The sequence below is a fragment of the Bos grunniens genome, chromosome 20 (assembly GCF_055505025.1).
Source record: "Bos grunniens cultivar Pamir isolate PY7600 chromosome 20, Bosgru_T2T1.0, whole genome shotgun sequence".
Lineage (NCBI taxonomy): Eukaryota > Metazoa > Chordata > Mammalia > Artiodactyla > Bovidae > Bos > Bos grunniens.
This window is the reverse complement of record NC_141184.1, coordinates 57,301,404-57,329,378: the sequence shown is the minus strand read 5'-3', so window position 1 is coordinate 57,329,378 and position 27,975 is coordinate 57,301,404. Positions and strand designations below refer to the sequence as shown.

General features: G+C 38.0%; 1 protein-coding gene across 17 annotated transcripts in view; it reads right to left on the bottom strand.

The window, feature by feature from the left end:
* CWC27 (CWC27 spliceosome associated cyclophilin) overlaps nucleotides 1-27,975 on the bottom strand; it is a 271,711-nt gene that overhangs the window by 125,449 nt on the left and 118,287 nt on the right. The window lies entirely within an intron of this gene.

Sequence of the window (27,975 nt, the reverse complement as noted above, 5' to 3'; positions counted from 1 at the left end):
GGTAAAGAATCCTCTTGCCAATACAGGAGACCCAGGGAAGGCAGGTTCGATTCCTAGGTTGGGAAGATGCCCTGGAGAAGGAAGTGGCAACCTACTCCAGATTCCTGCCTGAAAAATTCCATAAACAGAGAGCCTGGTGGGCTCCTCCATGAGGTTGCAAAGAGCTGGACATGACTGAAGCAACTTAGCACGCACACAGGCATGTGCTATGAAATACAGCCCCCTTCAAGTATATCAAACAGTTGATGAGTGATAAATGAACCTTTGTTCTCCTTCTAATTTACTTTCAAATTTAACATTCTAAATTCAGTTTAATAATGCATGGAGATTCCAAATCAAAACAAACTTTTTAATATAAATACTATTCTCTAAACCTGGGCATACACAAAAAATATCTGACTTCAAAACTTATTGAATTCCTGAATTGGTACAAGTAACTACCACTTATCAAGCAATTATTACATGCTAGGAACAATGCTAAAATTTTTCTTAAACTTAATTCATTTTGAACCCTTTTTTATTACATGCTAGGAGCAATGCTACATTTTTTTTTAAACTCAATTAGTTTTTAAACCTTTTGATACCACAATTTGCCAAATAATTTCCTCTTCTGTGAAACCTATCAGACTGAGATAGTTTGATAATTAATATAATCATATATCAAAGGCAAATGAAGATGTAAGTGCTGGCTTTACTGCAACACTTACATGTTATGTGACTGGTTTCTACAAGCCACTTTAGGGCAGGAGATTCAATTTCAAGCCTTGGAAACAATTATTAACTGCTCATGTCATGAACCCTGCGAGTCACTTGCAAATAGTTAAACCTATGCATTTTATATCTGTGAATGTCAGGCATTCACTCTATTTTCAACACGCTAGAGTGTGTCATGGAGACTGAGAACACTGTAGCCCAAGGAGGCACCCCATTCTGGAAGTCTCTAAAGACACTGGTTCTAAGCTGATTCAGCCTTTAGTTCAGTTCAGCAGTTCAGTGCTCAGTCATGTCCGACTCTTTGTGACTCCATGGACTGCAGCACACCAGGCTTCCCTGTCCATTACCAACTCCTGGAGCCTACTCAAACTCATGTCCATCGCAGCGGTGACACCATCCAACCATCTCATCCTCTGTTGTCCCCTTCTCCTCCCACCTTCAATCTTTCCTAGCATCAGGGTCTTTTCCAATGAGTCGTTCCTTCACAACAGGTGGCCCAAAGTACTGGAGTTTCAGCTTCAGCATCAGTCCTTCCAATGAACACCCAGGACTGATCTCCTCTAGGATGGACTGGTTGTATCTCCTTGCAGTCCAAGGGACTCTCAAGAGGCTTCTCCAACACCACAGTCCAAAAGCATCAATTCTTTGGCACTCAGCTTTTTTTATAGTCCAACTCTCACATTTATACATGACTACTGGAAAAACCATAGCTTTGACTAGATGGAACTTTGTTGGTAAAGTAATATCTCTGCTTTTTAACATGCTGTCTAGGTTGGTCATAGGTTTTCTTCCAAGGAGCATGCGTCTTAATTTCATGGCTGCAGTTACCATCTCCAGTGATTTTGGTGCCCCCCCAAATAAAGCCTTTAGTGCTTCCTCCTAAACCCCAAGTCTCATATTTTTTTACTCCTGTTCTGTATTAGAGTCACTAAACTGATGGGTTTTATAATGTGTGTGACTCAGTTCTTTTCACTTTTTTCTGTATCAAACACACAGCCCTATTTGTATGTATCTGCATGACCTCCAAGGTCCTCAATTCTGAAACTTCCCTATCTGATCACTATGCTTTTAGCTTTCTCAGTCTTTCATTCCTACTGAACTTAGGCTCATTCTTCTATGAATGAAAGCCAACTCCTTAATCACAGTTCATGGTCCGCCAGTCTTATTCTAACCCAATTGGCTCTCTGTGCATTCTGATGCTATGGTCAGTCATTTCCCTCATGTCCTCACCAGGACCCTTAATTTTCTTGTTTGTCCTGTTGGATACATCATAACCATCTAGAAGAATTGTTAAAACATGTTCAGGGAGACATATCTCCAGGAAATATGATTTCTTCAGATGTGGGAAGTTGCCTGGGAATTTGCTCCTGTGCCAAGTTACCAAGGTGACTTAACATGCACTCAAGTTTGGGACCCAATGCATTAGGACCTTACTATAGAAATTATCTTCTCTTTCTTAACAACTTCAAGCACTTCTACTTTACTGATCCTTTCATTCGGCCAACAGCATACTCAAATTTCCCTGTACTCTGCTCCAAACAAGAGATTATTATCTTTACAAGTGGACTCCTTGCCTGAAAGAACAGCTTATATACAAAGTCTAATTCATCAAGCTCTAAGTTCTTAATCTCTTGCAATCGATCCTTCTTGTACTCTACTGAAACTGGGTCTGTATCAGTCAAATTCAATGGCCTTTTCTCAGTCCTCTTCTTCCTCTTTGGCCTTCCTATCATCCAAAGATATGAACTACTTCCTTCTGAAACTTTCTGCTAATCAGACTATGTACCACTTTAGAGTCCTGATTCTCCATTTCTCCTCTGAATTACTCTTTCTCTTCTCACACTATAATTGTCATTTTTCTCATTTCTATACCCTGTATGCTGGCATTTTATCTAATCTTATAAACTATCACTTTTATAATAGGATATTTCCAAATCTACATGTCTCCCCCTACACTTCTATCTATTACAAATCTCTATGTAAATTAGTACTGTCCAACAGAAATATAAGCCAAGACACACATACAATTTTGTTTCCTAGCACATTTTAAAAACTGGTAAAAAGAAACAGGTTAATTTTAAAAACATATTTTATTTAGCTCAATAACTCAAAATATCCAAAGTATTATTATGTTAACATGGAATCAATGTAAGAATATTAATACACCAATTTACATTTTTTCTGTACTAACTCTTCTAAATGCAGTGTGTATTTCATACTTAGAGGACATCTCAATTCAAACTAGTCACAGGTCAAGGGCTTAGATCCAGATGTAGTTTGAGGCTAGATATCACAAGAATTACAAACTCTCTATGTCCAAACTCCAAATCATCTTTTCCCTGGTCAAATCTGTTCCTTTTCCTGAAGTCCCTATTTGATCATGAAACCGATTTCCTTCTAATGACCAAACTTTAAACTTCCCCTGGGACTGTTCACCCTCCCTTTCACTGAATCACTGTCCAAGTATGTCATTTTCCGATCTCTCTCTCACATGCAACTGCTCTTCTTGACTCTCACCATCAATGTCTGGGTTAGCTCTCATGATCTATTTCTCAGATAAATGTAATTACTTCCTATTTCTTGAAGTTATATGAAAACAGAAAATAGCAACCACATCTTTGCTCCACCCACTAAATACTAGCTTAAGGTTTTTTTTTTTGGTAAATAATTCAGGAAATTCAGATGATATTTTCTGAAGACTAAGGTGAGGGAAGATTATTTTGAAAGCTGAAGAAGTGCTGCATGACAGCCAAACAAACTAGTTATCATGGTGATCTGAAGTATGCAAAGAATGAGGGGCAATGAGAGTATAAACTATTGTAGACCCAGTAAAGCAAAGATATCAAAAAGACTAGCACAGATATTAAAAAGATCAGAAAGTCCTGATTTAAAACCCAATTCCATTACTTATTGTCTGGAAGACCTAACAACAATTATTTAAGTTCTTTGAGATTCAGTTTCCTCAGCTATAAAATCAGAGTTAGGTATTTAAAATATTGGGCATTCAATACATTTTCGACCAATGATGGCTATTATTATTCAGTTCTGTTAAAAATAGTGCCACAGTTAAGGTCTGTTTGTCAAGTAGGAATATTTTCTTGTATTATTTATTATAAACAAATGTCACCTCTACTGCATATGAACATCAACTCTGTTCATAATTTTTAAAAAGGGTAATAAATGTTTAATGCCAGCTTCTGAAAATCTACTCTTAAACAGACAAAGATTTAGATATACTGCTGAAGTAGCCATAATAATAAACAAACTGAACAATGATGAACAAGAACTCAAAAAAGACAAAGAAAGAGGTTTTTGTCTATATACATAAAACTATGTTTCATTATACTGAATTTTTCAAGAAAATAAAAATTTACAACACTGTCAAAATCTTTCAAGACTATTCAAACAACATCATTTGTTAGTACACATGGAATCCATAACTCTTAGAATACAGTACATGTTTTTACCCTAGTCTTTAGATAACAGTCTAGTTTTAGGGGACCCAATCTTATATTCTCTGGAATATAATTTTATCCATTGGTAATAGAATATATTTGAACCTGCTAAAAAAAGAATGAAAATTGTAAGCCTGGACTATATGTTCACCTTACACTGCTTACAAAGCAAGAATACAAACTATGGGCTTGCTTGAGTCCAGACGGCATCTGTATGGCTTCCTCAGAGCCTAGTTTCCACCTGTATGATAAAATAAATACTTCTATAAGCTACTGTTAATTTTAAGCTAATTACTTTTTTTCCTACTAGATCTCTAATTTGGATTCATTTGAATTTTAACATGGCTTTTATGACATCAGCATCAGCTAATTAGCCATCAGTTAATAATTCATCATATATATTTTTTAATTTGGTAAATCTGTAGTATCAGTTCAGTTGAATTCAGTCGCTCAGTCGTGTCCGACTCTTTGCGACCCCATGAACCTCAGCATGCCAGGCCTCCCTGTTCATCATCAACTCCTGGAGTCCACCCAAACTCATGTCTATTGAGTCGGTGATGCCATTCAGCCATCTCATCCTCTGTCGTCCCCTTCTTCTCCTGCCCTCAATCTTTCCCAGCATCAGGGTCTTTTCCAACAAGTCAGCTCTTTGCATCAGGTGGCCAAAGTATTGGAGTTTCAGCTTCTATATCAGTCCCTCCAATGAACACCCAGGACTGATCTCCTCTAGGATGGACTGGTTGGATCTCCTTGCAGTCCAAGGGACTCTCAAGAGTCTTCTCCAACACCACAGTTCAGAAGCATCAATTCTTCGGCGCTCAGCTTTCTTTATAGCCCAACTCTCACATCCATACATGACCACTGGAAAAACCATAGCCTTGACTAGACGGACCTTTGTTGGCAAAGTAATGTCTGTGCTTTTGAATATGCTATCTAGGTTGGTCATAACTTTCCTTCCAAGGAGTAAGTGTCTTTTAGTTTCATGGCTGCAATCACCATCTGCAGTGATTTTGGAGCCCAGAAAAATAAAGTCTGACACTGTTTCCACTGTTTCCCCATCTATCTGCCATGAAGTGATGAGACCGGATGCCATGATCTTCATTTTCTGAATGCTGAGCTTTAAGTGAACTTTTTCATTCTCCTCTTTCACTTTCATCAAGAGGCTCTTAGTTCTTCTTCACCTTCTGCCATAAGGGTGGTGTCATCTGCATATCTGAAGCTATTGATATTTCTCCTGGCAATCCTGATTCCAGCTTGTGCTTCCTCCAGTCCAGCGTTTCTCATGATGTCCTCTGCATAGAAGTTAAATAAGCAGGGTGACAATATACAGTCTTGATGTACTCCTTTTCCTATTTGGAACCAGTCTGTTGTTCCATGTCCAGTTCTAACTGTTGCCTCCTGACCTGCATATAGGTTTCTCAAGAGGCAGGTCAGGTGGTCCGGTATGCCCATCTCTTTCAGAATTTTCCACAGTTTATTGTGATCCACACAGTGAAAGGTTTTGGCATAGTCAATAAAGCAGAAATAGATGTTTTTCTGGATCTCTCTTGCTTTTTCATTTTTTAAAATTTTTTATTTATTTATTTTTTTAAGAGGAGTTTACATTTAATTTTTTTTTAACATTTAATTTTATTTTATCTTTAAACTTTACATAATTGTATTAGTTTTGCCAAATATCAAAATGAATCCGCCACAGGTATACACGTGTTCCCCATCCTGAACCCTCCTCCCTCCTGCCTCCCCATACCATCCCTCTGTGTCGTCCCAGTGCACTAGCCCCAAGCATCCAGTGTCGTGCATCGAACCTGGACTGGCAACTCGTTTCTTACATGATATTTTACATGTTTCAATGTCATTCTCCCAAATCTTCCCACCCTCTCCCTCTCCCACAGAGTCCATAAGACTGTTCTATACATCACTGTCTCTTTCGCTGTCTCGTACACCGGGTTATGGTTACCATCTTTCTAAATTCCATATATATGTGTAAGTATACTGTATTGATGTCTTTCCTTCTGTCTTACTTCACTCTGTATAATAGGCTCCGGTTTCATCCACCTCATTAGAACTGATTCAAATGTATTCTTTTTAATGGCTGAGTAATACTCCATTGTGTATATGTACCACTGCTTTCTTATCCATTCATCTGCTGATGGACATCTAGGTTGCTTCCATGTCCTGGCTATTATAAACAGTGCTGCGATGAACATTGGGGTACACGTGTCTCTTTCCCTTCTGGTTTCCTCAGTGTGTATTCCTAGTAGTGGGATTGCTGGATCATAAGGTAGTTCTATTTCCAGTTTTTTAAGGAATCTCCACACTGTTCTCCATAGTGGCTGTACTAGTTTGCATTCCCACCAATAGTGTAAGAGGGTTCCCTTTTCTCCACACCCTCTCCAGCATTTATTATTTGTAGACTTTTGGATTGCAGCCATTCTGACTGGTGTGAAATGGTACCTCATAGTGGTTTTGATTTGCATTTCTCTGATAATGAGTGATGTTGAGCATCTTTTCATGTGTTTGTTAGCCATCTGTATGTCTTCTTTGGAGAAATGTCTTTTTAGTTCTTTGGCCCATTTTTTGATTGGGTCATTTATTTTTCTGGAGTTGAGCTGGAGGAGTTGCTTGTATATTTTTGAGATTAGTTGTTTGTCAGTTGCTTCATTTGCTATTATTTTCTCCCATTCTGAAGGCTGTCTTTTCACCTTGCTAATAGTTTCCTTTGATGTGCAGAAGCTTTTAAGGTTAATTAGGTCCCATTTGTTTATTTTTGCTTTTATTTCCAATATTCTGGGGGGTGGGTCATAGAGGATCCTGCTGTGATGTATGTCAGAGAGTGTTTTGCCTATGTTCTCCTCTAGGAGTTTTATAGTTTCTGGTCTTACATTGAGATCTTTAATCCATTTTGAGTTTATTTTTGTGTATGGTGTTAGAAAGTGGTCTAGTTTCATTCTTTTACAAGTGGTTGACCAGATTTCCCAGCACCACTTGTTAAAGAGATTGTCTTTAATCCATTGTATATTCTTGCCTCCTTTGTCAAAGATAAGGTGTCCATATGTGCCTGGATTTATCTCTGGGCTTTCTGTTTTGTTCCACTGATCTATATTTCTGTCTTTGTGCCAGTACCATACTGTCTTGATAACTGTGGCTTTGTAGTAGAGCCTGAAGTCAGGTAGGTTGATTCCTCCAGTTCCATTCTTCTTTCTCAGGATCGCTTTGTCTATTCGAGGTTTTTTGTATTTCCATACAAATTGTGAAATTATTTGTTCTATCTCTGTGAAGAATACTGTTGGTAGCTTGATAGGGATTGCATTGAATCTATAAATTGCTTTGGGTAGTATACTCATTTTCACTATATTGATTCTTCCAATCCATGAACATGGTATATTTCTCCATCTATTAGTGTCCTCTTTGATTTCTTTCACCAGTGTTTTATAGTTTTCTATATATAGGTCTTTAGTTTCTTTAGGTAGATATATTCCTAAGTATTTTATTCTTTCCGTTGCAATGGTGAATGGAATTGTTTCCTTAATTTCTCTTTCTGTTTTCTCATTATTAGTGTATAGGAATGCAAGGGATTTCTGTGAGTTGATTTTATATCCTGCAACTTTACTATAGTCACTGATTATTTCTAATAATTTTCTGGTGGAGTCTTTAGGGTTTTCTATGTAGAGGATCATGTCATCTGCAAATAGTGAGAGTTTTACTTCTTCTTTTCCAATTTGGATTCCTTTTATTTCTTTTTCTGCTCCGATTGCTGTGGCGAAAACTTCCAAAACTATGTTGAATAGTAATGGTGAAAGTGGGCACCCTTGTCTTGTTCCTGACTTTAGAGGAAATGCTTTCAATTTTTCACCATTGAGGATAATGTTTGCTGTGGGTTTGTCATATATAGCTTTTATTATGTTGAGGTATGTTCCTTCTATTCCTGCTTTCTGGAGAGTTTTTATCATAAATGGATGTTGAATTTTGTCAAAGGCTTTCTCTGCATCTACTGAGATAATCATATGGTTTTTATTTTTCAATTTGTTAATGTGGTGTATTACACTGATTGATTTGGGGATATTGAAGAATCCTTGCATCCCTGGGATAAAGCCCACTTGGTCATGGTGTATGATCTTTTTAATGTGTTGTTGGATTCTGATTGCTAGAATTTTGTTAAGGATTTTTGCATCTATGTTCATCAGTGATATTGGCCTGTAGTTTTCTTTTTTTGTGGGATCTTTGTCAGGTTTTGGTATTAGGGTGATGGTGGCCTCATAGAATGAGTTTGGAAAGTTTACCTTCCTCTGCAATTTTTTGGAAGAGTTTGAGCAAGATAGGTGTTAGCTCTTCTCTAAATTTTTGGTAGAATTCAGCTGTGAAGCCATCTGGACCGGGGCTTTTGTTTGCTGGAAGATTTTTGATTACAGTTTCAATTTCCGTGCTTGTGATGGGTCTGTTAAGATTTTCTATTTCTTCCTGGTCGAGTTTTGGAAAGTTGTACTTTTCTAAGAATTTGTCCATTTCTTCCATGTTGTCCATTTATTGGCATATAATTGTTGATAGTAGTCTCTTATGATCCTTTGTATTTCTGTGTTGTCTGTTGTGATCTCTCCATTTTCATTTCTAATTTTGTTGATTTGATTTTTCTCCCTTTGTTTCTTGATGAGTCTGGCTAATGGTTTGTCAATTTTATTTATCCTTTCAAAGAACCAGCTTTTGGTTTTGTTGATTTTTGCTATGGTCTCTTTTGTTTCTTTTGCATTTATTTCTGCTCTAATTTTTAAGATTTCTTTCCTTCTACTAACCCTGGGGTTCTTCATTTCTTCCTTTTCTAGTTGCTTTAGGTGTAGAGTTAGGTTATTTATTTGACTTTTTTCTTGTTTCTTGAGGTGTGCCTGTATTGCTATGAACTTTCCCCTTAGGACTGCTTTTACAGTGTCCCACAGGTTTTGGGTTGTTGTGTTTTCATTTTCATTCGTTTCTATGCAAATTTTGATTTCTTTTTTGATTTCTTCTGTGATTTGTTGGTTATTCAGCAGCGTGTTGTTCAGCCTCCATATGTTGGAATTTTTAATAGTTTTTCTCCTGTAATTGAGATCTAATCTTACTGCATTGTGGTCAGAAAAGATGCTTGGAATGATTTCTATTTTTTTGAATTTACCAAGGCTAGCTTTATGGCCCAGGATGTGATCTATCCTGGAGAAGGTTCCATGTGTGCTTGAGAAAAAGGTGAAATTCATTGTTTTGGGATGAAATGTCCTATAGATATCAATTAGGTCTAACTGGTCTATTGCATCGTTTAAAGTTTGTGTTTCCTTGTTAATTTTCTGTTTAGTTGATCTATCCATAGGTGTGAGTGGGGTATTAAAGTCTCCCACTATTATTGTGTTATTGTTAATTTCTCCTTTCATACTTGTTAGCATTTGTCTTACATACTGCGGTGCTCCCGTGTTGGGTGCATATATATTTATAATTGTTATATCTTCTTCTTGGATTGATCCTTTGATCATTATGTAGTGACCTTCTTTGTCTCTTTTCACAGCCTTTGTTTTAAAGTCTATTTCATCTGATATGAGTATTGCTACTCCTGCTTTCTTTTGGTCCCTATTTGCATGGAAAATCTTTTTCCAGCCCTTCACTTTCAGTCTGTATGTGTCCCCTGTTTTGAGGTGGGTCTCTTGTAGACAACATATGTAGGGGTCTTGTTTTTGTATCCATTCAGCCAGTCTTTGTCTTTTGGTTGGGGCATTCAACCCATTTACGTTTTAGGTAATTACTGATAAGTATGATCCCGTTGCCATTTACTTTATTGTTTTGGGTTCAAGTTTATACACCATTTTTGTGTTTCCTGTCTAGAGAATATCCTTTAGTATTTGTTGGAGAGCTGGTTTGGTGGTGCAGAATTCTCTCAGCTTTTGCTTGTCTGAAAAGCTTTTGATTTCTCCTTCATACTTGAATGAGATCCTTGCTGGGTACAATAATCTGGGCTGTAGGTTATTTTCTTTCATCATTTTAAGTATGTCTTGCCATTCCCTCCTGGCTTGAAGAGTTTCTATTGAAAGATCAGCTGTTAGCCTAATGGGAATTCCCTTGTGTGTTATTTGTTGTTTTTCCCTTGCTGCTTTTAGTATTTGTTCTTTGTGTTTGATCTTTGTTAATTTGATTAATATGTGTCTTGGGGTGTTTCTCCTTGGGTTTATCCTGTTTGGGACTCTCTGGGTTTCTTGGACTTGGGTGATTATTTCCTTCCCCATTTTAGGGAAGTTTTCAACTATTATCTCCTCAAGTATTTTCCCATGGTCTTTCTTTTTGTCTTCTTCTTCTGGAACCCCTATGATTCGAATGTTGTAGCGTTTAATACTGTCCTGGAGGTCTCTGAGATTGTCCTCATTTCTTTTAATTCGTTTTTCTTTTATCCTCTCTGATTCATTTATTTCTACCATTCTATCTTCTAATTCACTAATCCTATCTTCTGCCTCTGTTATTCTACTATTTGTTGCCTCCAGAGTGTTTTTAATTTCATTTATTGCATTATTCATTATATATTGACTCTTTTTTATTTCTTTTAGGTCCTTGTTAAACCTTTCTTGCATCTTCTCAATCCTTGTCTCCAGGCTATTTATCTGTGATTCCATTTTAATTTCAAGATTTTGGATCAATTTCACTATCATTATTCGGAATTCTTTATCAGGTAGATTCCCTATCTCTTCCTCTTTTGTTTGGTTTGGTGGGCATTTATCCTGTTCCTTTATCTGCTGGGTATTCCTCTGTCTCTTCATCTTGTTTAAATTGCTGAGTTTGGGGTGTCCTTTCTGTATTCTGGCAGTTTGTGGAGTTCTCTTTATTGTGGCGTTTCCTCGCTGTGTGTGGGTTTGTACAGGTGGCTTGTCAAGGTTTCCTGGTTAGGGAAGCTTGTGCCGGTGTTCTAGTGGGTGGAGCTGTATTTCTTCTCTCTCCTTTCGAAGAGTTGGGTTGCTTTTCTGGGTGCCTGATGTCCTCTGCCGGCATTCAGAAGTTGTTTTGTGGAATTTACTCGATGTTTAAATGCTCTTTTGATGACTCTGTGGGGGAGAAAGTGTTCTCCCCGTCCTACTCCTCTGCCATCTTCTCTCTTGCTTTTTTAATGATCCAATGGATGTTGGCAATTCGATCTCTGGTTCCTCTGCTTTTTCTAAAACCAGCTTGAACATCTGGAAGTTCACGATTCACATATTGCTGAAGCCTGGCTTGGAGAATTTTAAGCATTACTGTACTAGTGTGTCAGATGAGTGCAACTGTGTGGTAGTTTGAGCATCCTCTGGCATTGCCTTTCTTTGGGACTGGAATGAAAACTGACCTTTTCCAGTCCTGTGGCCACTGCTGAGTTTTCCATATTTGCTGTGCAGCACTTTCACAGCATCATCTTATCTATAAATAGTGACTATATTCAGCCTATGTATTATAACAAGACCAATGCAAAGATTAAGGATTAAAATAAAAGCACTATTAGGTGCTTAGGGCTTCCCTGGTAGCTCAGCTGGTAAAAAATCTGCCTGCAATACAGGAGACCCCAGTTCGATTCCTGGGTTGGGAATATTCCCTGAGAAGGGACAGGCTACCCACCTCAGTACTGTTGGGCTTCCCTTGTGGCTCAGCTGGTAAAGAATCCGCCTGCAATGCGGGAGACCTGGGTTTGATCCCTGGGTTAGGAAAATATCCTGGAGAAGGGAACGGCTACCCACTCCAGTATTCTTGCCTGGAGAATTCCAGGGACTGTATAGTCCATGGGGTCACAAAGAGTCGGAAAAGACTGAGTGACTTTCACTTTCATTAGGTGCTTAGAACGTGTGCTTGGTTGCTCAGTCATGTCTGAGTCTTTGTGACCCCATGAACTGTAGCACACCAGGCTCCTTTGTCCATGGGGATTCTCTAGATCAGAATATTGGAATGTGTAGCCATGCCCTCCTCCAGGGGATCTTCCCAACCCAGGGATTGAACCCAGGTCTCCTGCATTGCAGGTGGATTCTTTACTGTCTGAGCCAGTAAACACCAGGGAGGCCCAAAGTGTTTGTCCCTCTGTCATATCTGACTCTTTGTGACCCCATGGTCTGTCCATGGAATTCTCCAAGCAACAATATTGGAGTGGGCCGTTATTTCCTTCTCCAGGGGATCTTTCAACCCAGGGATTGAACCCGGGTCTCCTGCAGGCAGATTCATTACCATCTGAGCTACGAGGGAATTTTTTCTTTTTTTAAATAAGAAAATATACTACAACCAACTCATGACTATTAAATTATATAAGCAATTTAAAGAATTAAAACTTTAAATAAAAATCAATGATTTTATGTAAAATGATATTAATTACTATACTGTTAAAGATATATACTCTAATCTCATTGATGGATGTTGTTTTCATCTTAATGCCCATGTCCATTCCAAAAGATTAAATAAAACTTTTGCATAAAAAAAAGAGACATGTTTCAGAAGACCTAGAACCAACATCATTATATGGTTACAGGAAAGCAATTAATTCTCTTCCTTTATCTCAGTTATATCATAATCTAAAAATAATCTAAGAAAGGTATAAATTAATATTTTTGAAATGGATAATCAACTATAAATGTAAAAAGTGATTGTACTCTGTATATCATTCTATTTCAATTCCTTTGGTTTTAGGATCTTAAGGCCCATTATCTAAAGAAATGGTGAGAGGTCTTAGACACAAAGAAGTTGAAGTGTAGAGATAGTAAGAGTTTTTTATTTTTTTCAATATTGCTTAAATCAATTACAATACTATAAACATGATACAGACATCCTAATTCTTTATGCAGTTCTCCCCTTAATATGTTTCCTGCCCACTGAATGAAAAGTACATTTAGACTTGAATATGTTATTTTTGAGCTGAGTATTTTTCATGCAACAGAACACACTATGAATAAGTAAGTAGCAGTATATTTACATTTTTATCAGACGGTTTATATTACTTTATAAAAGGTAGAATTCTTGCAATTTTTTAAATCGTACAACTTTCAGCTTGAGATTGAGGATTTAATATGGCAATGATATGTATCCTGCATAATTTTCAGTCAGTTTTTATTTTTTCCCAGATGCTTTTCTCATTTTCTCCAGTTTCCAGGAATGTGCCTTAGGAAAATTTTGAGTTATATCTGTTCTTTTTACTTATGGCATGAGAAATATTATCTTACTATAAGGGTGGTGAGCTCAAACACTGAACTCTAATATTCACTTAAAAAAAAAAAAAAAAGGTAAAATTATCAAGACCTGAGTACTTGACATGCTTTTGAAGAAAACTTTAATGTACAAAAATAAAATGGAATATGTATATATATCTTACATAAGATGGTAAATGAATTTGCTTAGAGATCTTGTTAAGCAAGCTGACCGCTAAACACATGTCCATTACAGATCATTGCTTCTTGGACCATGGATGTAGTACTTGCAGTTAGCTTAAGCCTCCTATTTCCCAACATCTGATAAGAATTCATAACACATGGAAATGATTGCAAGCTAAACAGTACAGCCTTCATGGTTTTTAGTTTGTCGCTTTAATCACAAAGATACTGAATCTGTTTGTAATGAAACAACAGCTTGGCTATTGATGAAATCACAAAATGGCCATAATGAGAGCCCATCATAAGTATTAAAACTATAAATATATGATATGATTTTTAGTATGGTATCATCAGCAAGGGCAGAAAGAGCAGAGATGCAGGTTAAACATGTATCAGGAAGTATAATATGCTATAGTTTATACATTAATTTTGAAAGTATACACAGGAAATAAAAAATCAAAATCAAATTAAATCACAGAACCCCTGATTTGTGTGTACAAAGTTCTGTTCTACCTGTTACTAGCAATATGGGCTTAGACAATTAAGCTAACCAATGTAAATCGGTTTTCTCATCTTGACAATTAAGGTAAAGTTGTAAGGAAGAAACATGATTCCATGGAAATTACTCAGTATACTTATCGTGGTGCTTGGCTCAGAATATGTGCCCAACATGAGTTTGCTTCTTCAATTACTATCATTCTTCTCCTCTCCAGTACTAACACTACTGTTCTTAATATTTACAGGATCAATTACTGACAAAATGAGATCTCAGGCTAACTGAAGAGTTTAAAAAGGCAAATCTTTCCATTTTTCTCATGGATGCACAGCTTTTAAAAGCTTACTGATAAGTTTTGGGTGTGTGTGTCTGATGTACTGCTTGGGTTAAATATCATATGCTCTGAAAATGAGGAATATAAAGTAGAAAAAACCCTTAAAAATTACTAAATTCTCACATCTTAATTGTGGCTACTAAACACTTGGAATGGAATCGCTTATTGTCATCCATTATAGTCTAGTCAAGAAGATAAGGAATAAACAAGTCAACAAGGAAATGTATATATGTATGTGTGTATGTGTGTGTGTGTGTGTGTGTGTGTGTGTGTGTGTGTGTGTTTACACACTTACAATTTCTATGAGGGAGATTAACAGAGAATCTACATTATTTTAGTCTAAATGATCCTACATGTATCTATCAGAAGATAAAATTTAATCTGAGAGATAATGTTCCACATGCCCTTTTATAATCTGTTATACCACTAGGTAGGAAAAGAAAGATTATAATGCCTCTCCATAGGTACATAATCCCTACCTATATGTACACTGAAATTTGAGAAGAAGGAAGAATTTAAATGCATCTGCAACTAGCTTTTAGACTTACAGTCATATTCCTTTCATATGAAAGATCACATTTATTTTTAAATAAAAAGTTTAGACATCTGATATAGATTGTCAACCTCCTTCATATCTTAGAAAATCTTATTGTCTATTCCAGAACAAACTAAACAAGAGTAAACCCTGCACTAAATCATAAAATATCCAGAATAAGCATAGGTGATAGTGTTATTCTGTCTAAATACCAAGTAAAAAATTCTAAATCAAACATGTTATTTCACAGGAAGAACTTGGCTTAGCCAGTATTTCAGAGAAGTGGAGTAAATCTGTTGTGGCAGAAGTTCCGTCTTTAGCCATATGTCTATTCCATAATCCAACTTTATAGAATGACATTAAATCAATATGAAAAACAAATGAGGTTTTAATTCCAGTAAGGCAGAATACTAGGTAACCCAAAAACTCTCTTACAATCAAATACCTAGGAGGGCTGAATAATACACATTTTTAAAAAATACCTTTAAATGCATAGCTTAGCTCACTAAAAACCAAGGGGTTGAAAACCAAGGGGAAGACTAAAAACCAAAGAAGCACTGCTACTATTATTGAGACACTGAATTATTCTACCTAGAAATGTGGGTTTAACATGGTGTTTTAATCATGAACTAGAACTCCTATACAAAAAGCTAAACATTCTCCACTCACTGGAAGCGTGGGAATAAACACATCAACTATAAAACAGAGAAAGGCTGCAATGAAGCTTGTCTGTCTCAGGTCTATGTGGGTAAGTAGGCATTCAAGCTAATGAATATTCTCAGGGTATCTAAGGAGTATTTTCAATTAAAATCACTAATATTGTATGGTACTCTAATGTACCTGCTTGAACTAAAGTGAAATCCTCTCTTAAACAAAGAATCTTTAATTAGATATCACAGAACTCTAAAAAAAAGTTCTAAAAAAATCAGCTCTCAAAAAAAAGAGTTCATAATATACAAGGAAACAAGGCATTGTTTATAAGAATAAAAGGAACAATAAGTAATAGAACCTGACTCTCAAAACTTCAGATACTGCAAAAATAAAACAAATATGTTTATTATATGAAAAGAATGAAAGAGAATAAAGAACTGAATATGAGATCTACAACAGTAACTGGAAAAAGAATAAAAATACTTTCAGTTCAGTCGTTCAGTTGTGTCAGACTCTTAGAGACTCCATGAACTGCAGCACGCCAGGCCTCCCTGTCCATCACCAACTCCCGGAGTTCACCCAGAAACATTTCCATCGAGTCGGTGATGCCATCCAGCCATCTCATCCTCTGTTGTCCCCTTCTCTTCCTGCCCCCAATCCCTCCTAGCATCAGAGTCTTTTCCAATGAGTCAACTCTTCCCATGAGGTGGCCAACGTATTGGAGTTTCAGCTTTAGCATCAGTCCTTCTAAACAAAATTCAGGACTGATCTCCTTTACAATGGACTGGGTGGATTTCCTTGCAGTTCAAGAGACTCTAAAGAGTCTTCTCCAACACCACACTTCAAAAGCATCAATTCTTCGATGCTCAGCATTCTTCACAGTCCAACTTTCACATCCATACATGACCATTGTAAAAACAATAGCCTTGACTAGACGGACTTTTGTTGGCAAAGTAATATCTCTGCTTTTTATTATCCTATCTAGGTTGGTCATAACTTTCCTTCCAAGGAGTAAGTGTCTTGCAATTTCATGGCTGCAATCACCATCCGCAGTGATTTTGGAGCCCCAAAAAATAAAGTCTGACACTGTTTCCACTGTTTCCCTATCTATTTCCCATGAAGTGATGGGACCAGATGCCATGATCTTAGTTTTCTGAATGTTGAGCTTTAAGCCAACTTTTTCACTCTCCTCTTTCACTTTCATCAAGAGGCTTTTTAGTTCCTCTTCACTTTCTGCCATAGGGGTGGTGTCATCTGAATATCTGAGGTTACTGGTAATTCTCCTGGCAATTCTGATTCCAGCCTGTGCTTCTTCCAGCCCAGCATTTCTCATGATGTACTCTGCAGAGAAGTTAAATAAGCAGGGTGACAATATACAACCTTGACGTATTCCTTTTCCTATTTGGAACCAGTCTGTTGTTCTATGTCTAGTTCTAACTGTTGCTTCCTGATCTGCATATAGGTTTCTCAAGAAGCAGGTCAGGTGGTCTGATATGCCCATCTCTTTCAGAATTTTCCACAGTATATTGTGAAATAATAATAAATTCATTCTTCTTAATATGTTCTGCTTCTGTTAGGTCAATACCCTTTCTGTCCTTTACTGAGCCTATCTTTGCATGAAATGTTCCACTGGTATCTCTAATTTTCTTGAAGAGATCTCTAGTCTTTCCCATTTTGTTGTTTCCCTATATTTCTTTGCATTGATTGCTGAGGAAGGCTTTCTTATCTCTCCTTGCTATTCTTTGGAACTCTTCATTCAAATGCTTATATCTTTCCTTTTCTCCTTTGCTTTTCGCTTCTCTTAATTTTTGGCCTTGGAGTATGGAATGAAGCAGGGCAAAGGCTAATAGAGTTTTCCCAAGAGAACAAATTGGTCATAGCAAACACCCTCTTCCAACAACACAAGAGAAGACTCTACACATGGACATCACCAGATGGTCAACACCGATATCAGATTGATTATATTCTTTGCAGCCAAAGATGGAGAAGCTCTATACAGTCAGCAAAAACAAGACCAGGAGCTGACTGTGGCTCAGATCATGAACTCCTTATTGCCAAATTCAGACTTAAATTGAAGAAAGTGTGGAAAACCACTAGACCATTCAGGTATGACCTAAATTAAATCCCTCATGATTATACAGTGGAAGTGAGAAATAGATTTAAGGGCCTAGATCTGATAGATAGAGTGCCTGATGAACTATGGATGGAGGTTCGTGACATTGTACAGGAGACAGGGATCAAGACCATCCCATGGAAAAGAAAGGCAAAAAAGGAAAATGGCTGTCTGGGGAGGCCTTACAAATAGCTGTGAAAAGAAGAGAAGTGAAAAGCAAAGGAGAAAAGGAAAAATATAGGCATCTGAATGCAGAATTCCAAAGATTAGCAAGAAAAGATAAGAAAGCCTTCTTCAGTGATCAATGCAAAGAAATAGAAGAAAACAAGAGAATGGGAAAGACTAGAGATCTCTTCAAGAAAGTTAGAGATACCAAGGGAACATTTCATGCAAAGATGGGCTTGATAAAGGACAGAAATGGTATGGACCTAACAGAAGCAGAAGATATTAAGAAGAGATGGCAAGAATACACAGAAGAACTGTACAAAAGAGATCTTCACAACCCAGATAATCACGATGGTGTGATCACTGACCTAGAGCCAGACAGCCTGGAATGTGAAGTCAAGTGGGCCTTAGAAAGCATCACTACGAACAAAGCTAGTGGAGGTGATGGAATTCCAGTTGAGCTATTTCAAATCCTGAAAGATGATGCTGTGAAAGTGCTGCATTCAATATGCCAGCAAATTTGGAAAACTCAGCAGTGGCCACAGGACTGGAAAAGGTCAGTTTTCATTCCAATCCCAAAGAAAGGCAATGCCAAAGAATGCTCAAACTACTGCACAATTGCACTCATTTCACACACTAGTAAAGAAATATTCAAAATTCTCCAAGCCTGGCTTCAGCAATATGTGAACCGTGAACTTCCTGATGTTCAAGCTGGTTTTAGAAAAGGCAGAGGAACTAGAGATCAAATTGCCAGCATCTGCTGGATCATGGAAAAAGCAAGAGAGTTCCAAAAAAATCTATTTCTGCTTTATTGACTATGCCAAAGCCTTTGACTGTGTGGATCACAATCAACTGTGGAAAATTCTGAAAGAGACGGGAATACCAGACCACCTGATCTGCCTCTTGAGAAATTTGTATGCAGGTCAGGAAGCAACAGTTAGAACTGGACATGGAACAACAGACTGGTTCCAAATAGGAAAAGGAGTACATCAAGGCTGTATATTGTCACCCTGCTTATTTAACTTAATATGCACAGTACATCATGAGAAACGCTGGGCTGGAAGAAGCACAACGTGGAATCAAGATTGCTGGGAGAAATCTCAATAACCTCAGATATGCAGATGACACCACCCTTATGGCAGAAAGTGAAGAGGAACTCAAAAGCCTCTTGACGAAAGTGAAAGTGGAGAGTGAAAAAGTTGGCTTAAAGCTCAACATTCAGAAAACTAAGATCATGGCACCTGGTCCCATCACTTCATGACAGATAGATGGGGAAACAGTGGAAACAGTGTCAGAGTTTATTTTTTGGGGCTCCAAAATCACTACAGATGGTGACTGCAGCCATGAAATTAAAAGACACTTACTCCTTGGAAGGAAAGTTATGACCAACCTAGATAGCATATTCAAAAGCAGAGACATTACTTTGCCAACAAAGGTTCGTCTAGTCAAGGCTATGGTTTTTCCTGTGGTCATGTATGGATGTGAGAGTTGGACTGTGAAGAAGGCTGAGCACCAAAGAATTGATGCTTTTGAATTGTGGTGTTGGAGAAGACTCTTGAGAGTCCCTTGGACTGCAAGGAGATCCAACCAGTCCATTCTGAGGGAGATCGGTCCTGGGTGTTCTTTGGAAGGACTGATGCTAAAGCTGAAACTCCAGTACTTTGGCCACCTCATGAGAAGAGTTGACTCATTGGAGAAGACTCTGATGCTGGGAGGGATTTGGGGCAGGAGGAGAAGGGGACGACAGAGGATGAGATGGCTGGATGGCATCACTGAGTCGATGGACATGAGTCTAGGTGAACTCCAGGAGTTGGTGATGGACAGGGAGGCCTGGCGTGCTGAGATTCATGGGGTCGCAAAGAGTCGGACACGACTGAACGACCAAACTGGACTGAATGTAATAGTGAAGTATGGGGAAAGCGCATGTGTCCTACAGTCCTATGATTAGGTAAGTCTGTTAGTGATACTGTGCCTCTGGATTGTGGAATATAGAAATTTGTCTTAGGTTTTTTCTCCTCCCTTAGGTAGGGACCCAGGATGGTTAGGATGGGCTGTAGCTGGGTGTTTCTATTCTCCAACACGGAGGGTTCGAGCCACCTGAAGCTGGGCATTTCCCTTCTCCCAGGTCCATTAAGCTCTGATAACCTGCAGCAAGTTGCTGCTGCTGCTGCTAAGTCGCTTCAGTCAAGTCTGACTCTGTGCGACCCCATAGATGGAAGCCCACTAGGTTTCCCCGTCCCTGGGATTCTCCAGGCAAGAACACTGGGGTGGGTTGCCATTTCCTTCTCCAGTGCGTGAAAGTGAAAAGTGAAAGGGAAGTCGCTCAGTTGTGTCTCACTCTTAGTGACCCCATGGACCGCAGCCTACCAGGCTCCTCCATCTATGGGATTTTCCAGGCAAGAGTACTGGAGTGGGGTGCCACTGCCTTCTCCTGCAGCAAGTTGAGCTCTAGTTAACTGGCTTTCCCTGAAGGAAAACAAAAAGAGTGCTCTGGCCTAAGTCAAAATGGTTCCTTTCTTCCTCCTCCTAAAGGAAGGAGTAGAAATTTTATTTCTGTGATATTTACTATGAGGACCTAGTCAAGCATTCAAAAATAAATCTCACAGTATTGTGCCCCCCACATGACCAAGTGCCCCTGGAGTTTTTAACTCTCAGACTTATCCATGCTGAGCCTCCATCAATTTGTCAATTATATTTCAGGTTTCATATTCTAGCACTGGTTCCAATGCAATTTCTGCTTGTGCTCAGATAAACTGACTCCCTGTATTCAACTATTTCTCTCTCTAATCTTGGCCGGCAGCAGTTTGCCCTGTGCCCTCACCTCTTTTAGTGACCCAAGTAGAGGGAAAGGAAGTTTAAATAGATAATTTTATTAAAAGAGACTATTTTATTGTACTTGAATTTAACACAAAAATACTACACAGAAGTAAACCAAGAAATTTCTAATTTTTATATAAATGTTTGGCTACCCACTCCATTATTCTTGGACTTCCCTTGTGGCTCAGCTGGTAAAGAATCTGCCTCCAATGTGGGAGACCTGGGTTCTACCCCTGGGTTGGGAAGATCCCCTGGAGAAGGGAAAAGCCACCCACTCCAGTATTCTGGCCTGGAGAATTCCATGGACTACAGTCCATAGGGTTGCCAAGAGTCGGACACAACTGAGCAACTTTCACTTCTTTGTCTCAAGAGCTTTCTTAAGAAATGTCTCCATTTTACAGAAAAATGTTATGAAATTACTAAGAGAATAGAGTCACTTTTTAAACTACATGATTTAATTTTAGTTTATATTGCTTAACATCCTGCCCTAAAGGTTGAGGAAATTAATATACTTAACATTTTTTTCTACTTTTTCCTTCCTTCATTTTCCAATTTGGGTTATGTTAGTGTTTTTAAATTGTCAAAGTCTACAGAATCTGTGCACAGAATTTTCAGAGTTGTATAGCCTTAGTTTTCTATTTAAATGGATTCACTGTTCGCCACCATCTCTTTTACTCCAGTACCTTTCTCTGGTCCTAAGTTCAAGAGATGGTTGAAATAAAGTTTACTTACTGTTAATGATAGTCATTTCTGGATATTTTTCAGTGAGTTGTCATTTTGGGTTTCCTATTTTCTCCTCTCTCTGATGTACTGCCTTCATTTTTTATGAGCAGGCATCATTTTTACAAAAAACTAAAGTCATATAAAAAGTTTAATAAGGTACATTTATCACAGTTTCTAACAATGAGTATACTATGTAGTATATACTAAATAAAAATAGTCATAAGTTAAGGGGAAAACAGTATCAGAATACTAATCCTGGAAACCACCAGAGGGAAGTGTGGAAGCTAGGAAAGAGCGGAAATTTTGTGAGAAGAAAGACATCTCAAATGTAGCACACAGGATAAAAATTACTAAGAAAAAGACATCATTTAAAATAATGTCTACCTAAAAAAAGATGAGGTCGTTTTAGTGAAGGTCATACTCACTCAGTGACATAAAAGCTTTACGCAAATTGTTTATTACAGATTTCCCATTTCCCCCAGTATTCTGAAGTCTGCTTTCCTGACATCAAAATGATTTCAACATTACATAAAAGAATGAAAATGTAAACAAGTGATTTTAAGTACAAAATGGACTATATGACTATATAAGGAAAAGAAATTGAGGCAAAACTTTTTCTGGCATTCAGCTGGACTTTTATCGGTATGAATCAGAATTATATAAATTGGCTCCTAGAAAATCATGAGGTTTTACACAGTGTCCCACAAATGGACTTGCATGGAGGTGTTCTCACATCACTGAAACTTTCCACATTTTAAGTTTAGGGACAATTGGCCCTGCCTTTCTTATAGCATGCAGAGATGCTGAGGTCTCAGTTTCATCTACAAGTCCACTTCACATCCCTCCGGAACCATTTACGAGGAAGACAAAAGTACAATGTGAGCTAGCATTTTCCTGGCTCCAAACTAGAACCAGGATAACTTTTTAGAGCTCAAATTTGATCTCATTGCTTCCATGCTACACAGCACCCCTTAATTCTCAAGGTCCATATTCATTAACTCTACTACAAGGTTCTTCACGGTTTCAGCTCTGTTTTATTCTCCAGCTCTAGCTCTGGTGCCTCAGTCCCTATGTGCATCCCACACAGTCTAAAATCTGACTTAATAGTTCCTAGAATGTATCATAATCTTTGACATCTACTCCTCACGGCCTACAATACTGCTTCCTCTTACATCCTTCCTCCACATAACTCACATTTGTCCTCAGATCTCAGCTTTCATGCTGAGACTTCTGAACTCCTGATACTGGTACACAAGCTGCCTCTATTTTATCCTTACTGTCACACTTACCATACTGTATTTTAACTTCCTATTATTTCTTTGTAATCTCCATTAGTCCAATAAAATTGAGTCACTTCACTTTTACAAACCTAATAACTAGCATAGAATCTGAAACATAAGCAGTATTCAGCATTCAGAAAACACATCAAATTGAACCAAATTGCTGGTGGCATTTAAATTTTTCTTCACAACTGCCTAACACAGCAATTTATCTTCATTTTGGATAGGTGAAAAAAGTACATTTAACACTAAAAAAAAAACTTCTCTTAATTACTGACAACATGTATCAGTACTAAATCTGTGTACCCTTGAACTCAGCAATTCCAGGCATTCAATTAAGGGCTCCAAAGTGTTCAAGCACCTGGACCAATGCAAAAAAAAAAAAAATGTTCTGGCTGTTAATTAAAATATCATTACAAATGGGAAGTGTCTACTTAAAATAATTAGACTATATAATATAGATTATATAATAAAGAATCATTCAATTTATATAAAACCATGTGTTTGTGTGTGCATACCAATCCGTGTTCAGTCATGTCTGACTCTTTGTGATCCCAGGGACTATAGATCACCAGGCTCCTCTGTCCATGGGATTCTCCAGGCAAGAATACTGGAGTGGGTTGCCATGTGAAAGATTTGAAAGTAAGTTTACCAAAATGAAAACAATAATTAGCTCTGTACACTGTAATACCACATGAATTACTGATTTTTATAAACTCTCAATTTTGATTATAAGGAAAAATCTATTTCTATTAAAAAAATAAAGCTTCTTTTTTAGGGGAATTATTTGAAATAATTTTCCCTGAACATCTTTGGTATGTATTATGCTTCATTGTTCCTTCCTTGATCTTCTTTAAAACAAAAAAAGAAATAAAATTAAAAATTATAACTAAGAACTTAAATTTAATCAACTGAAACTTCTCTGATGTACAGCACTTTGAATGCATCATTCTGACCAATTTAAGAATCCATCTGTTAGAACTTTCTGATTTCCACAACAGTCACACTGCATAATCTCAGATATTTTAAAGCTTATTAATAAAATATACTAGTACAAAAGAGAAGACAGAGTTTGGCATATTTGAATGCTTATACAATGTTTAGATTTTCTTATTTGTAAGACACATTCTACTATAGGGCATATTATAATTTGTACTAAGGAATAAATGGACTATCACACAATGGCATTATTGAGATTTTTAGAAAAGCTTTCTTAAAATTTCCATTGCAATTTTATTACCTGTCACTATGGATAAATAAACTTGCTGTACGAATTTTATAAAATTATGAACCCAATCGGAGAAGGCAATGGCACCCCACTCCAGTACTCTTGCCTGGAAAATCCCAGGGACGGGGGAGCCTGGTGGGCTGCTGTCTATGGGGTCACACAGAGTCGGACACGCCTGAAGCGACTTAGCACCAACAGCAGCAGCATGAACCCAAATTACTCAAAACCTTTTGCTCAAATTTGATCTCACCTCTCAAAACTAAACATTTTGGGACCTACAATGAAATATGCTTCTGATCCACAGCCACTAAGCAGGTGTTTGGAGAATGAACATAAACCTTAATATTTTTTTTAAAGCTTCTTTCCTGTCCTCAGAACCATGGGGGAAGGGAATGGAGGTTGGGGGAAGGAACAAAAACCACGACTATAAGGGGAAAAGAGGAAAAAAATACTAATACTTTTAACAGTAAAAAGTAAAGCTCTAAATTTAGGAGAAAAACCCACTAGTTTTCTCTCCTTTCTGGCTATATGACACACACAGTACAGTATGAAAGTATCACATATCCAATAGGCACTGAGCCACAGCAAAGGCTATCAATCTGTGTTTCCTGACTTCTGTAAATACTCTCACCTACACCTGTGAGATTAATTAGTATGCAGATTCTCGACTTCTAGAACCCTGGCTGGTATTTAGCTGAAAACACACTGCATCCTCAGAGCATTAGTGGCTGGATGCAAGAACTGACTCACTTCCAGGCTATTTCTGCAAAAAAGGTCAGTTTTTCTTTTCTGCAAGTCGATGTAAACTTAACCTCTCTATGGGTTTCCCACTTTGTTACCACCTGGCAGACAAACTGGACCAAAAAACTTGCTTAAACTGTGCTAGACCAAGCAATCAGGAAAATAAGGACAAGATGTGAGCTAGAAAAAGCATTTTGGAAACTACTTGCACCTAATAAAAACATATTTTTAATTCAGCTTAATGTGAAATCCAAACTAGCTCAATCTAAAAGGAAAAGATGCTTTATTTATACTTATGTGAGTTTTTAATTTAGGCTTGATTCGTGATTTATGAATAAAAGCTGCCATTTTATAGAATAAGGTGTACATTTGGCCATCACGTACCCCTCCTGCTTTTCATTAAACCAATATGAGATGTGTGGCAAGATTCAGTATTTGTCCTTGAGTTTAATTCAGTTCAGTCGCTCAGTCGTGTCTGACTCTGCGACTCCATGGACCACGGCACGCCAGGCCCCCTTTCCATCACCAACTCCTGGAGTTTACACAAACTCATGTTCATTGAGTTGGTGATGCCATCAAATCATCTCATCCTCTGTCATCCCCTTCTCCTCCTGCCCTCAATCTTTCCCAGCATCAGGGTCTTTTCAAAGAGTCAGCTTTTTGCATCAGGTGGACAAAGTACTGGAGTTTCAGCTTCAACATCAATTCTTTCAATGAACACTCAGGAATGATCTCCTTTAGGATGGACTGGTTGGAACTCCTTGCAGTCGAAGGGACTTTCAAGAGTCTTCTCCAACATCACAGTTCAAAAGCATCAATTCTTCGGCGCTCAACTTTCTTTATAGTCCAACTCTCACATCCATCCACGACTACTGGAAAAAACATAGCCTTGACTAGATGGACCTTTGTTGGTGAATTAATGTCTCTGCTTTTTAATATGCTGTCTAGGTTGATCATAACTTTCCTTCCAAGGAGTAAGCGTCTTTTAATTTCATGGCTGCAGTCACCATCTGCAGTGATTTTGGAGCCCCTCCAAAAAAAGTCAGCCACTGTTTCCACTGTTTCCCCATCTATTTGCCATGAAGTGATGGGACCAGATACCATGATCTTAGTTTTCTGATGTTGAGCTTTAAGCCAACTTTTTCACTCTCCTCTTTCACTTTCATCAAGAGGCTCTTAGTTCTTCACTTTCTGCCATAAGAGTGGTGTCATCTGCGTATCTGAGGTTATTGATATTTCTCCCAGCAATCTTGATTCCAATTTGTGTTTCTTGCAGCCCAGCATTTCTCATGATGTACTGTGCATAGAAGTTAAATAAACAGGGTGATAACATACAGCCTTAACGTACTCCTTTTCCAATTTGGAACCAGTCTGTTGTTCCAGGTACAGTTCTAACTGTTGGTTCCTGCACTGCATACAGATTTATCAAGAGGCAGGTCAGGTGGTCTGGTATGCCCATCTCTTTCAGAATTTTCCACAGTTTATTGTGATCCATACAGTCAAAGGCTTTGAATTAGTCAATAAAGCAGAAATAGATGTTTTTCTGGAACACTCTTGCTTTTTCAATGATCCAGAGGATGTTGGCAATTTGATCTCTGGTTCCGCTGCCTTTTCTAAAACCAGCTTGAACATCTGGAAGTTCATGTACTGTTGAAGCCTGGCTTGGAGATTTTGAGCATTCTTTGGCACTGCCTTTCTTTGCATTTAGAATGAAAACTGTTCTTTTCCAATCCTGTGGCCACTGCTGAATTGTCCAAATTTGCTGGCATCCTGAGTGCAGCACTTTCACAGCATCATCTTTTAGGATTTGAAATAGCTCAAGTGGAATTCCATCACCTTCACTAGCTTTGTTTGTAGTGATGCTTCCTAAGGCCCACTTGACTTTGCATTCGAGGATGTCTGGCTCTAGGTGAGTGATCACACCAACATGGTTATCTGGGTCATGAAGTTCTTTTTTGTATACTTGTTCTGTGTATTCTTGCCACCTCTTCTTAATATCTTCTGCTTCTGTTAGGTCCATACTGTTTCTGTCCTTTATTGAATCATCTTTGCATGAAATGTTCCCTTGGTATCTCTAATTTTCTTGAAGAGATGTCTAGTCTTTCCCATTCTATTATTTTCCTCTATTTCTTTGCACTGATCACTGAGGAAGGCTTTCTTATCTCTCCTTGCTATTCTTTGGAACTCTGCATTCAAATGGGTATATGTTTCTTTCTCTCCTTTGCTTTTAGCTTCTCTTCTTTTCACAGCTATACAATTGTAAGGCTTCCCCAGACAGCCATTTTGCTTTTTTGCATTTCTTTTTCTTGGGGATGGTCTTGATCCCTGTCTATTGTACAATGTCACAAACCTCCATCCACAGTTCATCAGGCACTCTATCAGATCTAGTCCCTTAAATCTATTTCTCACTTCAACTGTATAATCATAAGGGATTTGTTTTAGATCATACCTGAATGCTCTAGTGGTTTTCCCTACTTTCTTCAATTTAAGTCTGAATTTGGCAATAAGGAGTTCATGATCTGAGCCACAGTCAGCTGCCGGTCTCGTGTTTGCTGACTGTATAGAGCTTCTCCATCTTTGGCTGCAAAGAATATAATCAGTCTGATTTCGGTGTTGACCATCTGGTGATGTCCATGTGTAGAGTCTTCTCTTGTGTTGTTGGAAGAGGGTTTTGCTATGACCAGTGCCTTCTCTTGAGAAAATTCTATTAGCCTTTGCCCTGCTTCATTCTGTACTCCAAGGCCAAGTTTGCCTGTTACTCCAGGTGTTTCTTGACTTCCTACTTTTGCATTCCAGTCCCCTATAATGAAAAGGACATCTTTTTGGGGTGTTAGTTCTAAAAGGTCTTGTAGATCTTCATAGAACTGTTCAACTTCAGCTTCTTCAGCATTATTGGTCGGGGCATAGACTTGGATTACCGTGACATTGAATGGTTTGCCTTGGAAATGAACAGAGATCATTCTATCGTTTTTGAGATTGCATCCAAGTACTGCACTTCAGACTCTCTTGTTAACCTTGATGGCTACTCCACTTCTTCTAAGGGATTCCTGCCCACAGTAGTAGATATAATGGTCATCTGAGTTAAATTCACCCATTCCAGTCCATTTTAGTTAGCTGATTCCTAGAATGTCGACGTTCACTCTTGCCATTTCCTGTTTTACCACTTCCAATTTGCCTTGATTCATGGACCTAACATTCCAGGTTCCTATGCAATATTGCTCTTTATAGCATCGAACCTTGCTTCTATCACCAGTCACATCCACAACTGGGTGTTGTTTTTGCTTTGGCTCCGTCCCTTCATTCTTTCTGGAGTCATTTCTCCACTCATCTCAGTAGCATATTGGGCACCTACCCACCTGAGGAGTTCATCTTTCAGTGTCCCATCTTTTTGCCTTTTCATACTGTTCAT